Below are 15,822 nucleotides of genomic sequence, written 5' to 3'. Positions count from 1 at the left end.
TCTGCCACCTTCTGACGCTGTTGATGTGACGTATCATAATCAACGGCTAATATTTCTTTCCTATTTTATCAGTTGCTGAGAAGGCTGCCACGTGTTTGCAGTGACTGAGCTCCAATCAGAAGAGAGCTTCCACGTGGGATTCAACTAATGGGACAAACAGAAGGCAGAAAACCAAGCCAATTAATGTGAGAGAATTATTATTGGAACCATATTAGAATGGGAAAATACCTGTTTTATCCCCATCTCAATCTATGAATTTAACAGACCATTTATTTTTGGTTTTCAGGGTTTCAGTCTTTTACATATGTACAGAAATCTCTATCTCTCTCCCACTCACTCACAATGTGAATGGTCACTTTCCATTATATGGTGGTCCATTCGTTTTAAATTCTTCACAAGACATAAAATAGGTAAAGTAAGCGCGTCCGTTTGTTGACATTACACGGTTCGTTAACTGAATAAATGAAGACCTAATGTTCATATTTTTTATCAATCTAAGTTCAATGTCAAGAGTGGTTTGTGTACGATTTTCGATTTGAATTGTTCTGCATTTTTTATATTTTGGAATGAAAATTTAAGTAGTTTTGAGAAATTCAAACTAGTAACTGATAATTGGACAAATAAGCACTAACTAGCTCACTACAAAATCGAAGGATCACACCTGTGGTCGTTTGAGTAGAAAATGAAACACCATGGTATATTTATTTTGCCATTGAATATTTGACTACATATATAACTACAGAATAAGAGAACGACTATAATATTTATGAAAAATGAAAATGAGAATTACTTCCATAATCGTCATGTTATTGTGTTATTGTGTGGTTAGCAATAGAAATATGAGCAATAAGAACTTTAGTGGAGTGATCATTCTAGAAAGAACTAGACAATTGGAGGGGTTCAGGATAACAGAAGCATATTTTTTTTTCTTTTATTGTGGACTAGAAACAAGTTGTAGGCATTACATATTATAACGCATAAATGACCAATCATATAGGTGAGGGCATATGATTTTGTGGAAACATACCGATATTTTCTGGCCTAATAAAGTTAGTAGGGTGACCACTAGCTGGGGCTACTCTCTAAACTGTCCAAATTTTCATGATATCTTACGTCCATATTCATAGAGTTATAAATATATAATAATACATAGATGTTTGGTATCTCACTACCCAGAATCAGAACTTATTAAAAATTATAGTTCCGGCTCTTAGCGATTTCATGTCCGGTTTCATAATTTAAGGATCCATAACCGGAACTTATAAAAAATGCGGGTATCCGTCGGGTATCAGATATTTATCGATTTTTTTAGGACTTCTTATTTAATCGTTTTTAACACTAATTAGGAAGGTTATACTTCATTCAAAAACTCAAATACTTTTGGTAGAATCTATTAAATAAAAGATTCAAATGAATGAGTTATTAAAATTTACGAAAAATTTGATTATTGTATATTTGAAGTTGCTATAAAATTTGTCATTAAATATAGTTTGATTATAGATTATGGATATTATGAATATTATGTTACGTGAGAAACTCAACATGACATGATTAGAACATAATTAACATAAAATAAGTAATTAGGACCTTAGAACTTGTGAATGAATCGACTAATTACGCATTACATTCGGGTATCGGGTACCATCGGGTACCCGTCAGATATACCTAATAAGTATTGTAATCTTATCGGTTCTAATCGGGTTGACGGGTATTACATTCTTATCGGGTATGAAAATGACGATTCAGAGCCAGCATAAACAGTTTCGGTTTCGATTCCGTCCGGTTAAATGGGTATCCATTGCCAACCCTAAGTACAATGGTCAAATTGGCATTATGAGTGGCACTGACCCAGCTTATGTGTAGACCAATTGTCTATCCGCAATATGTTTGTAAGGGAGCCAGTTTGGTATATTTGACACCAATAGTATAGTCCATGAGGAAGATATAACAATAGATGTCGTAAATACTATTTGGGGACAGTTGGTGGCTGTCTATTGCAGATGGTTATTTGGGACGGTTACTAGTTGTCTCTCATACTTAGTCTAAATAATAATTGTTAAATATTTAGTATTTTTTCTTGCTTATTTTGAATATTATTCACTCATATGGCTAAAAACCATTATAGAAAGGATTTTTGAGTCAACAGTCCAAAATCTGGGGGGTAAACCCAAAAAAAATCCACTCTTGCTCAAAAATTAGTTGCAGGTCCAAATGTCAGTTTTTTTTTATTCCCCTCTTGCCCTTGGACGGGACATGCTGACGTTTTCCTGAAAAAAAAAATGTCTGGTAAATAAAATAATTTACCAGTACACGAAAAATTCAAAGTTTCAAAATTTTTTGAAAACTTGAAATTTTCAAACGAAATTTCAAATTCCCGCCCAGCAAACCATCTCTTCCCGGTAAATAAAATAATTTCCCGTACACAAAAAATTCCAATTTTCAAATTTTCAAACGAAATTTCAAATTCCCGCCCAAATTTTCAAATTTTTTTGACTACAAAATCAGTAGTTTTTGTCCTAAGAACCAGATTCCATTTTCTCTCTCTCACTCTCTCTATCTTCTTACAACGTTTTTATCTTTACAAACTATTTTATCTTGAAAATTATATATATGTTGATTAAATTTCGAATCTTCTTAAAACATTTATTTAGTTCTAACAACATACTTAAATGTAATATTTCTATCACTTTTTTTTTCGTAAGAAAAGAAGTTGGACTTCCCATCACCGCAATCTTCTTGTCATAAAAAACATAATATAAACTGATATTTATTTTGCTGGTATTTTTAGTATTTTGTAACATTTTATTAATTCTATTAGCATAATATGTGTGTCATATGTTATGAATTAGTTAGAGTAAGTGAATAAAAGTTTGATTATTTTTCTAGCATCTTATTGATCCTAATAACATTCTTAGATATAACAGAAATTTGAAATTTTTTCTAGCATTTTACTGATTTTAAAAACACAATTATATACTTACACTAAAAAAATACTTCTAAGTTTTTAAAATAACTTACGTGATGAATTGGCCTAACAACAACATAATAATGTATCATATATTTTGTGACTTACTTAAATTATGTTAACTAAATTTTTAACATTTTTCTAGCATTTTCTTGATTCTCCTGTATTACTTAAATTAGGATAACAACATTTTAAACTTTTTTTTTTTTAAATTTTCTTTATTCTCATATATAACATATTTTTTTAGTTGTTTAAATTAAAACAATTTTTAATATTTTTCCAGCATTTAATTGAGTTTAACAACATAGCAAGTGAACAAAAGTTTGATTATTTATCTAGCATTTTATTGATTCCAGCAACACACTTAGGTATAACATGTTTATTGAGTTACTTAGTTTAGATTAACAAAATTTTGAATTTTTTCAGGGACTTTACTGATTTTAACAACCCAATTATATCTTAGAGAAAAATTCAATCTTGTTTTCATCTAAAATATGCATGTAAACTAATATATATTCTGCTGACATTTTCATTTTTTTGTATCATTTTATTGATTTGAACAACATCATATGCTTTGTTAAAAATTTTGCATAAATTTTCGACTAGCATTTCTTCGATCTTTTGTATAAATTTTGACAACTCTACCAACATCTTCTTAACTCTGAAAAGTCGATCATATTTTACAAACATAAATTAGTTGGATAAACAAAGTGTTGTCGACATCGTTGTGGTATTTGTAGCATCTATATAATAAAACACAAAGTTTTTTGCTGACTGGGACAAACCAAAAGACAAATCCAGTCGTTGGTTGTGATTTTAATAAGATACTCACCTTTTGATCTATTACCCGCCCTAAAATTTACAAGTTTATTGACCCACTCAATCTAACATAATTTTGTTCACCTCATGAAATACTAATATGAGTGTACATTAAAAGTGAATTAAATACCCTCTTCACTACCCTCATGAATCTAACGTTTCCATCATCATGAAAACGTACACTAAAGGTGAATTGCATACAATTAAACACCCTCACCATCATGCATCTGTTTCTTTTTTCTTAATTCATAATAAAATTCACTTTCCATCTTCCTAACTTTCTGTCCTAATCAATCTTTTACATATGCATTTATTTTCTTTCTTTTCTTTAAGTACCAATTCATCTTCAAAATCCTCCAACTAAATATGGACAAAATCAAGGTGGAGATTCGAGGTAAGAACTGACAAATCTGTATACTACCCTTGTAACGTTATTGTGAATATTTGATGTAGAACAACTTAATTTAGTTTGACTTTAGATGTTTGAAGAAATTCTTCAAAGAAAAATTGTTCGTCTCTCCAAATTGCAAGAAAGAAAAAACACAAATCTTTATTTGAGATGTCTATCGTCTTGTAAGTCTTCATTTCTTTCATTTTTTTCCTTCTCTTTAGAAGAAGAAAAATTGTTCGACTCTCCAAATTGCAAGAAAGAAAAAAACACAAATCTTTATTTGAGATGTCTATCGTCTTGTAAGTCTTCATTTCTTTCATTTTTTTCCTTCTCTTTAGAAGCGGGACTTACTTAAATGGTTATTCTACATAAAGAGACGAGAATGGGGAAGAAATTTTCAGTGTTTAGGAAACATATTGTATCTTTAAAGAAGCTCGTCTTTCACAATTTTTAGATCTCATGTATTCAGGGATTTGTCGGTTTACTTTATTTAACGTTTGTTGGATTAATTAAAAAAAATTTCTTGTTTTTATCTTCCGATGCAGGAAGCTAAAGAAATTGCAACATTTGCGACAAAAAAAATTGCAAAGAAGAAAAAAATCTGTATACTACCATTGTACCATTATTGTGAATATTTGATGTCGAACAACTTACTTTAGTTCGATTTTAAATGTTTGTAGAAATACCTCAAAGAAAAAATGTTCGTCTCTTCAAATTGCAAGAAAGAGAAAACACAAATTTTTATCTCACATCTTTATCGTCTTGTAAGTCTTCATCTCTTTCATTTTTCTTTTCTTCATTCTCTTTAGAAGAAGCTAAAAAAATTGCAACCTTTGCGATAAAAAAATTGCAAAGAAGAAAAAAATATGTATACTACCATTGTACCATTATTGTGAATATTTGATGTCGAACAACTTAATTTAGATCGATTTTAAATGTTTGTAGAAATAATTCAAAGAATGTTCGTCTTCAAATTGCAAGAAAGAGAAAACACAAATTTTTATCTCAGATGTTTATCGTCTTGTAAGTCTTCATCTATTTCATTTTTCTTTTCTTCCTTCTCTTTAGAAGATGGACTTAGTTAAATGATTATTCTGCATAAGGAGATGAGAATGGGGAAGAAATCATCGGTGTTTAGGACACATATTGTATCCCAAAGAAGCTCGTCACTAAATTTCACAATTTTTTGATCTCATGTTTTCAGGGATTTTTCGGGTTACTTTATTTAACTTTTGTTGGATTAATTAAAAAAGTTTTCTTGCTTTTATATTCCGGTGTGGGAAGCTAAAGAAATTGCAACATTTGCAAAAAGAAAATGAATTGCAAAGAAGAAAAAAAGTGACGCACAATTTATTTGCTCCAATCTCCCGTCAATTTAATATTTACATATCCCGATATAAAAGGGTTGAGGTCTCGCTCTAAAATTCATGTACTTTTTTTACGAACTTTATCTTTTTACAATTCTAATTATTTCTTTGTCCATTACAATTTGGAGAATTTAATAACAGTTGCACAATTTAATTCGGAGAAGTTGCATATGAGTATCCAATAATGATTTTGTCAAAAATTCTGCAATTTTTATATTTTGCAAATTGTACAACGGTAGTAAGCAATTTTTTTTTTTTTTTTTTTTTTTTTTTTTTTCATATTTTACATAATGAAGCCTAAATGTGACGGGTTAAGTATCTTTGAGCCTTATATGACAATATAATGATATAGAAAACGATACCGAAACGCTAACTAGCTTCTCGCGTATTGCATTATAATATTAAATTCCGGGCTCCAAAATTTCTATCTTGAGTATTGTTACTTAATAACTGTTTGGAATTAACGAATTTTAACTTTTTTTTTCTTTTTATTCGTTTGCATCGGATCACTCTTATGATGAATGCAAAGAACCAATCAACCATATGAGGGGCACTATGGCAGATCATCTTATAAACTGAAATTCTTTAACCATTTCTTATGTACTGGTTAAATGGTGACTTTTTTTGATGAAATAAGCTAAATGGTGGCTTAAAAGGCCGATGAATACTTATTGTGCGATTTGGAAAACTAAAATAATAGTATCTATTTTGTGAAAATGGCTAGGTTTAGTTGATATAGTGATATGTTTTTTGTTTTTTTGAAAACTTTGGCCCTTGGCTTATTACTTAATCACATTCACACAGTTTGAGTTTCAGGTTTGCTTGAGGAATGCCATTCTCAAAGTAGAACCATACTATCCACTTAAGTCTGATTATTTCATATAATATCTATTGGGCGGGCAAGCCATTAGTTAGCACTATTTATCTTGTTCCTATAATATCTTCTCGCATTTCGATTAACTCTCAACATTTTTAACGTCTTTCGTGATATTTGTACTAAAACTTAGAGTAATTAAAATCAAGAGAAACCCATTAAAACATAATCAATTACAATATAATCCATTACAAGAATTAATAACTTCAAGATTTTTTTTCCATTTATCCTTCAATTCATCCAGGAACATCCAAGTCAATTCAACCCCCATCCTTTGCGATCGCATTGATAAATCTTTTAGCTAACATCCCGTGTGAAGACTTATAGTTAGCTTCGACCACAAGTCCATCCACGTGCAAAATCACATACAACCACAAGCTTGCCTATAACTTCATAAAATATATTAGTGTTCAGACAAGTGCTTGTAATTCATCGAATGATTAAAAAAAAAGTAAAATAATCCAAATGTAAAACTTCATAGAAAATCTATATAGTTGTCGATAAAGTCATTTTGAGAGTAACGATGTTATGTTTGTAAAATATATTATTTTTTGTTAGAGTTCAGAATATGTTGGTAAAATTTCCACAATTTATGCAGAATCAATAAAGTGCTACAAGAAATTTGAAGGCGTTGCCGACTGCAAAGAAACTCGTTCATTTAAATTTACAAAACGTAAATGATTTTTTTTGGTAGGTTAGAAAATTATAAAACGTAAATATGTTGTTAGAATCAAGAAAGTGCTATGAAAATATACAAAAATTTGCAAAATATATAAGTAATTTTCATGCAAAAATTTTCTGGAGAAAGCAAGATTGTAGACAGAGAAACAACGAGATAAGATCTGAAGAATTTTTTTTTTAAGAAAGAGATTGATATCCTAGCTTTAAGAATAAGAACAACAAAATCATGCATGGTGCAATAATCTATCGTGAAAAAAAAATGAGAATATGGTAAAAAGGGATCTATAATCCATTGAGCACCATGTTCTTTTTGTTTTCTCCAAGTGAAGACTAAAAAATATGGATGAATTCTATCTACAATTTCTTCAGGTTTATTTTGGTGAACTAAAGAAGACAGAGTTATTGTCGATTTTTTTAGTCAAAAGATTAGGGAAACGTTCCTTTACAAGGAAAATGTAACTTTTTGTAGGGATATAAATTTCTTATTCAAGAATTATTTTCATGAAACGGAAAAGGCTATTTATATCTTCTAATATGGGTAATTTTATTTAACCAGGGATAGGTTAGGTAGTAGTAGAGAAAAGAGAGGGTAGACATGTAAATTACTCCTGGTGAATTTATTTTCTATTTAATATTATCTTTGGATTCTAAACCCATTGACCTTCAGATTTTGGACCTAAAACCCATCCCCCGTTTTTATTATTAAGGAGGAAATCCTAAACAGGATCTTGAGGTTTTCTTTTCTCATTAAAGTGAAGAAATTGGTTATAAAATGGGTCCGGGGCGAAACTAAGGACTATTAAAAGTCGATAATTTCCTTCTAAAAGGTTTGTGCAATATAGTTTGGGTTGTGAAGTTGAAGAAATGGCCAAGCTAATTTCCACCTTATACTTCTTTCTTGTCCTTCTGTTTTTCTTTTCAGGTTCCTTTCTTTTTTATTATCCTTGATCACATAATTTATTACTTCACTTTTTTACCATTTGAAAATGAGTTACGATCTGTAATTACGTAGTCAAGATGAAGTCAAGAGGCTCTTGATAAAAAAGTAGGGTATATTTAGCATGTACTTTAACTTGCTTCAAACCCTACGGCTATGTTTGGCCCATCGAAATTCCTAATAATTGTAACGAAATTCCTAGTAATTGTAATATCTTGCTTCACTGTTTGGTTTAGTCTACATTATAATTGTTAGAGATTGATTTTGTGAATTGTGAGTAGATATTTAGTTAACAATTCTAAAGAAAAAGGAGTTAAACACTTAATCATCCAATGGGTTGCGGATTACCCGTCTCAGAGGGATCTCATTTTGCTATGTATGTGATTCCTTATGCATACTTGTTTTCCAAATCAGACCTAATTAAGTTGTACTCACCCGATTCCATATCGCTTAGTCATTAAAATTTGTTAAGTAGATAAATGTTAGTCGAATGAATTTCATATCATCTCAGACTAAATTCTAGGAATTCAATAAAGACTATTTTGGAACATAATTGTACTGGCAAGAATGCTAAGTTTACACTAGTGAAACATGTTATCAGACTATTAACTTATTCGAGATTTGTACGAAAGACGTGTTTGAATATAGCATTGTTCATATACGAAGGCAAGACATCTTTTATTTAAGTGATTATGTAATATTTGGTATATGCTCAGGGGAGGTTAGTAAAGTTGATGGTTGCGTCGAGAGCTGGATTGGACACTGTGAATCAGCCCTGGCATGCCAAGTCCAGTGTTTTACACATCATGGAAGATCTGCGCTTGCATATTGCGATCCTGACATTCCTTACACCACATGCAATTGTAAATATAGATGCTAACCATACACGGAAATGGTTTATATAATGGAAAACTAAATAAATATTTACACCCTAGTTACATACAAAAATAAATAAATGGTGATATTACTAACTCTTTTCCATAAGGTGTTGGTTTCCTGAACTTCTTTCCTCTAAACTAATTAGGTGTTTCCAAGTTCTATAGGTGATACTAATGTTTGTTTTAGTTCATGTATTTGAGTTTCTCAAAGACATTATTCATCAAACTAACCAACTATAAATCAATCATATGTGATATTTAAATTATATTTACATTGTTTATTAACTTATCGTTTTTCATTTCGTAACATTAGACTGTAATTAACTTATTAAAATTTCAAGTATACAAATATATCTTGGAAGTGTTTGTTGCATTTTTAAGAGACTAACATAGTTCAGAAAGAGAAAAACAGACATGCCCCTGTTCAAGGGAAAGAAATGACATTTTAGAAGAATAGAATGATTTTATCATGTCATTGTCACTACAAAAAAGCGTGTTAGCCGCGACCATCTATGTTGGCGGTGTTCTCATTAGTCGTTGGGAGAGTACACAATGTCTACGGTATTGTGGTTTGCCATCGGTAGTATTATGTACCGTCGACGACTTTCTACAGAAGCCGCCGATGGAACTCGTTGGGAAAGGGTTGCAGAACACCGATTGTTTATTTACCGACGGGATGACCGAAAACTTTTTTATTTTAGCTTTCGGCACATAAATCACTCCCGACGGCACAATGGACCGATGCAATAGCTTTTTCTCTAAAACAGAAGCAATCGCTGAAGCAACGAGTTTGAAAACCAAATTTAGAAAACAAAGAGAAAATTATTATCGACGGTCGATACGCCGTAGGAAATAAGTTCTCCTGGCGACACTTATACTGTCAGCAATAGTATGATTTGGGGCTGAGAAACCATCACGTTGGAGTGTCACAATGGAAACGCTTTAACATGGGACAGAAAAAACATCGGAGTGATGAATTTCCTTCTTGAACAGTCAATATCACTGTTAGTACTAAGCAGGGGCGCCGGTAGAACTTACCATCATAGAGTTCGTAATATAAATTTAATACTTAGTATGATTTGGGCTAGTTAAAAACATACTCAAATTTTTTTAAAAAAAGATTATTAGACATCCAAATACGCCTACATGATGTTCTCACTATTAATATTGAATCTGAATTACAGGAACAAATAATATTTCTGGAAGAGGCGCAAAGGACCAAAGCTAAACAAAGATCTAAACTACGATGGGCCCACAACGACGACCGTAATACTAAAGTGTTTCATACCTCGATGACCCAACGTCGACATAAAAGTAGGATTTTACAACTTTAACACCGTCGGGAATCTTATTACCTTAGAGAAAGAAATAGCATCACACCTTGTCGCTCATTTTCAGAATTTGTTCCAAGCGGAGCCGGTAGCACCAATAACACCAGATATTTTACAAGAATACAAGGCTATTTCGGTCGATGATCTTACCTACATCTCAAGGAAGCAAGTGGTTATGCATATGGGTCACGCTAAAAGTCCGGGCCCCGACGGCCTTCTGTGTCACTTTTACAAGCACAATTGGGACACGGTCGGAACAGAATTGGTCCACTACTATCAATCTGTATTCTCCATAGGTACCTTTGATCCTCACATTAACAATACCACTATTGCTCCTATCCCTGAAATTAGATCTCCGAGTGTGGCTTCAGACTATCGATCTATTGCCCTCTGTAACACTGTCCACAAATTCATCACAAAAATCATTGCGAATCGTATTCGCCCTTTTTTTAGAAAATTGTATTAGTTGGACATGTAGGGATTTAAACCCTTATACTAGTGTTTATAGCGGAAATAAGACATCTAATGTCTACACTAGTATCCCCAGGATCACATGCAAAACTAGTAATTAAACTAATGGAGATAGTAGATTACCTTAATCGCTTTTCCCTCGAACTAGTTGAATTGATTGAAGAAGACCAAGAGCTTCAAGTGTAGCTCCTCTACTTGGGACACGAGCAATCAATTTGATCTCCCACCTTGTTGTATAGCTAGCACACCAATGGTGGTTGGAAAGAAGAACACCTTCTTCTTTGACTAGATAGATAGTTAATGGGAATTAGCTCACTTTCTCCTCTCTACTTGATGTGGTAGAGTAAGAAAGCTTAGAGAGAAATTCCACACCTTATTCTCTGCCCTAAGAGTGTTTATATAGAACCCTAATAAGAATCCACCTCCTTTTAGGTTTCCCAAAACACCCTTTAGAATAAGATTTAGGGAAATAGTCGAAAATAGCAACTATTGGTATTTTCTCAATTCCCTAAGGAGATGACGTCCAAACCCAGCCAAAATGATCATATTTAATGTTCATAACATAAGGAAACGTCCCTCCAAAAATCAGCCCAATCCGAGCCCTAGAAGTGCCCGAATCGGCTAAGGCCCAAAAACCCTGTTTTTGGCCTTTTTGTACTATCTTTGCCTAATTCCTTTTTAGGCCTATGAGATATGTTTATGGGACACTCCCATGATTATATCTCACTCCCACTAGTCATATCCTAGATCAATTTGACACTCTTATGTGTAACCCGTTTTAGGATCCGATCGAAGTTAGCCGCGAATTACTTCGTAATTCGACGATCGTAGTTGGTCTCTAGCTACAACTCTACGATCCCTAAATCAATCGGACTTGATGATCTTCCACATCAATTATCCTATCCGACAAATTGTTCGCATTGTCACCTTGGTCGAAGGACATCTCCTTCAACTCCTTTAGGACATAGAATGCCTTTGTCCCGGAGCGCCAAATTCTAGACAATATTATCATCACGCAGGAATTACTTCATTATATGCACGCTTCTAAATAAAAAAAAGGAGGATTTTCCTTAAAAATGGGCATGGCGAAGGCATACGACCGAGTCAGTTGGTCATTCTACATACCGTTCTTCAGGCGAGTGGGATAAATGGTCCCCTATTGGGCCTCATCATGCATTGTGTAACCGCCTCCACTTTTAATATTCAGATCAATGGTGGTCTTTATGAGAATTTTAATTCATCTAGGGGTCTTAGGCAAGGGTGTCCTTTGTCACCCTACCTATTTATCCTTATGGCCCAGTCTTTATCTCTACTAATATCTTCGTGTGAGTTACATGGTTCGTTTACAGGTTACAGGGCTAACAAGAACTGCCTAAGCATTTCCCATCTTCTTTTTGCAGATGATTTGATCTTATTCGGGAATGCTACTCCAGAAAGTCTTAACAGCATAAGATATGCTATTCATCTACTCAAACTTCTCAGGACAAGCCATCAACTTCAAAAAATCAGCAATCTACTTCGGCTCCTGTGTACCTCATGACGTAAAGCTTTCTTATATGCAACATCTGGCCACTCCTTTGATGGAAGACCACTCAAAATATTTAGTTTCCTCAATCCTGAAACCGGAAAATCGAATTCAGAATTATGACTGGTTACTAGAAAAGTTTAACAAGTCATTAGAAGGTTGGAAAAATACTTTGGTATCTCAAGCTGGTAGAACAGTATTAATTAAGTCAGTTCTCAGTTCGTATACAACTTACCCTTTCAGTCTTCAGAATATTCTAAAAACAACAATCAATAAGCTAGAACATCTCGAACGAGCTTTTTGGTGGGGGCATAACATTCATGATCGTAAGATACATTTTACTAAGTGGGAGATCATAAGTAGCTCCAAGCAGTATGGTGGACTGGGTATCCGAACATTAGAACAGGTGAATGATTCATTAATAGCAAAAATAATATGGAGGCTACTTATCAATCCAACTGCTATATGGGTCAGATTATTAATGGGAAAATACGTAACTAACGATGATTTTTGGTCAAGTCAGTACAACAGAAGCTCTCCAACTCTTTGGAGGTGTATTACTAAAGTCAAAGATATCATGCATCAAAATATGTTGTGGCTTGTGGGAGATGGACATTCGACAAAAATCATTTCTGACCCCTGAGTTCCTGGCCTTGAACACAATACCCCCAAACTCATTCGAACATTACCAAACCACATTAAACTCGTCCGCAATCTAATTGATCCTTCATCAAACAGTTGGAATCTAAACACAATTCAATACTATTTTGATCAACAATTCTTGGAAGCAATTTTATTAACTTATCGTTTTTCATTTCGTAAATTAGACTGTAATAAATGTTGATATTACTAACTCTTTTATAAACTTGATCACAACTTTGTGATCATTCGTTTTGCAAGCAACCGCCTCTATCCACTTAGACACGTAATCAACTGCGACTAGAATATATAGATCGCCGAAGAAGTTTGGAAATGGACCCATGAAATCGATGCCCCATACATCGAAGACCTCAATAACTAAAATGGGATTTAGGGGCATCATATATACGTGAAATACTCCCCAATTTCTGGCATCGCTCACAAGCTACACAATATGCATGGGTATCTTTGAATAAAGACGGCCAATAGAAACCACATTGTAAAATTTTGGCGGTCGTCTTTTTGCTAGTAAAGTGACCCCCACATGCATGGTCATGACAAAAGGAGATGACGTTGGTTTGTTCACTATCAGGGACACATCTCCTAATAATCTGATCGGGACAATACTTAAACAAGTATGGATCGTCCCAGAAGAACCGCTTTACCTCGGACAAGAATTTATCACGATCTTGCTTAGTCCAATGTTTGGGCATTTGTCCCATAACAAGACAGTTCACTATGTCTGCGAACCAAGGTAATTGGGAGACTACAAGAAGTTGTTCATCAGGAAAACTCTCCCTAATAGGTAACTCATCATTTGCGGACTCCACAACAAGCCTAGACAAGTGGTCTGCTACAACATTTTCGGAACCTTTCTTATCCCGTATCTCTATATCAAACTCTTGTAGCAAAAGTATCCATCTAATCAACCTAGGTTTGGCCTCTTTTTTAGAGAGGAGGTACTTTAATGCGGCCTGATCAGAAAATACTATGACCTTAGAACCTACTAGGTATGACCGAAACTTCTCTAAGGCATAAACAACAGCTAACAACTCTTTTTCAGTGGTCGAGTAGTTGAGTTGTGCATCATTCAACGTCTTACTAGCATAATAGATTACATGAAGTAATTTGTTTTCACGCTGACCTAAAACGACTCCTATTGCATAATCAGATGCATCGCACATGATCTCAAAAGGAGCTTTCCAGTTAGGCGGTTGAACAATAGGAACAGTAGTAAGCAAAAATTTGAGTTTATCAAAGGCCTCTAGACAAGCATTATCAAAGACAAACTTGTTCTCTTTTGCCAAAAGATTACAAAGAGGTTTTGATATCTTACTAAAGTCTTTGATAAATCGACGATAAAAGCCTGCATGCCCTAAGAATGATCGGATGTCTTTAACTGTTTTTGGTACAGGAAGACTTTTTATCAACTCTACTTTGGCTTTATCTACTTCTATACCCTCAGCTGAAATGACATGGCCTAGGACAATTCCTGAACGAACCATGAAATGACACTTCTCCCAATTAAGCACTAAATTCTTCTCTTTACATATAACCAACACGAGTGTGAGGTGATGTAGACATTCATCAAATGATGACCTGAAGACTGAAAAATCATCCATGAAAAATTCGAGAAACCTTTCTACCATATCGGAAAATATGCTCATCATACAACGTTGAAAAGTAGCGGGTGCATTACTGTAATAGTCCCACATTGCTCACAAGAGTGTCCAGAGACTGGGCTATATGTGTAAGCTCAAGCTTAGTAAGTACCGAGGCCTTTTGGGTGGGCTTGTGGTGCCTTCGCCAAGAACAAAACCCCGTACCCGTGTGGGCTTGGGCCTGGGTGGTTAAAGCGGGGACAATATCGGCAACTGCTAAGGCTTGGGGTGTTACATAGTGGTATCAGAGCCGAGGACGACTCTTTGTTGAGGGTGGGGGGATTGTGATAGTCCCACATCGCTCATGAGAGTGTCCGAAGCCTGGGCTATAGGTGTATGCTCAAGCTTGGTAAGTACCGAGGCCTTTTGGGTGGGCTTGTGGTACCTTCGCCAAGAACAAAACCTCGTACCCGTGTGGGCTTGGGCCTGGGTGGTTAAAGTGGGGACAATATCGGCAACTACTAAGGCTTGGGGCGTTACAAAGTGGTATCAGAGCCGAGGACGGCTCTTCGCTGAGGGTGGGGGATTGTAATAGTCCCACATTGCTCACAAGAGTGTCCAGAGACTGGGCTATATGTGTAAGCTCAAGCTTAGTAAGTACCGAGGCCTTTTGGGTGGGCTTGTGGTGCCTTCGCCAAGAACAAAACCCCGTACCCGTGTGGGCTTGGGCCTGGGTGGTTAAAGCGGGGACAATATCGGCAACTGCTAAGGCTTGGGGCGTTACAATTACACAACCCAAACGACATACGACGATAAGCATAAGTTCCAAATGGGCAAGTGAAGGTTGTTTTCTCTTGATCTTCAGGAGCAATGGCAATTTGATTATACCCGGAATAGCCATCTAAGAAACAATAATAACTATGTCCTGCCAGTCTCTCGAGCATCTGATCAATGAATGGAAGAGGAAAATGATCTTTCCTCGTGACCGTGTTCAACTTCCTGTAGTCTACACAAACACGCCACGTAGTTGTCATCCTGGTGGGTATTAACTCATTTCACTAATTCCTAACTACAGTAATGCCTGACTTCTTGGGAACAGTTTGAACAGGACTGACCCAAGTGCTATCTGAAATAGGGTAGATAATACCCGCATCTAATAATTTCAGGACTTCAGATCTCACAACTTCCTTCATATGAGGGTTAAGTCGACGTTGCATCTCTCTCGATGGTTTAGCATCTTCTTCTAAGTAGATGTGGTGCATGCAAACTAACGGACTTATACCCTTGAGATCGGCTATAGACCATCCTAGTGCCTCTTTGTGTTCTCTTAGGACATCTAACAA

This window comes from Eschscholzia californica, unplaced genomic scaffold, assembly GCF_041429995.1.
Source record: "Eschscholzia californica isolate CP2 unplaced genomic scaffold, dmEscCali1.0.p SCAF_4, whole genome shotgun sequence".
Taxonomy (NCBI): Eukaryota; Viridiplantae; Streptophyta; class Magnoliopsida; order Ranunculales; family Papaveraceae; genus Eschscholzia; species Eschscholzia californica.
The sequence above is the reverse complement of the archived record's forward strand: the minus strand, read 5'-3'. Positions refer to the sequence as shown.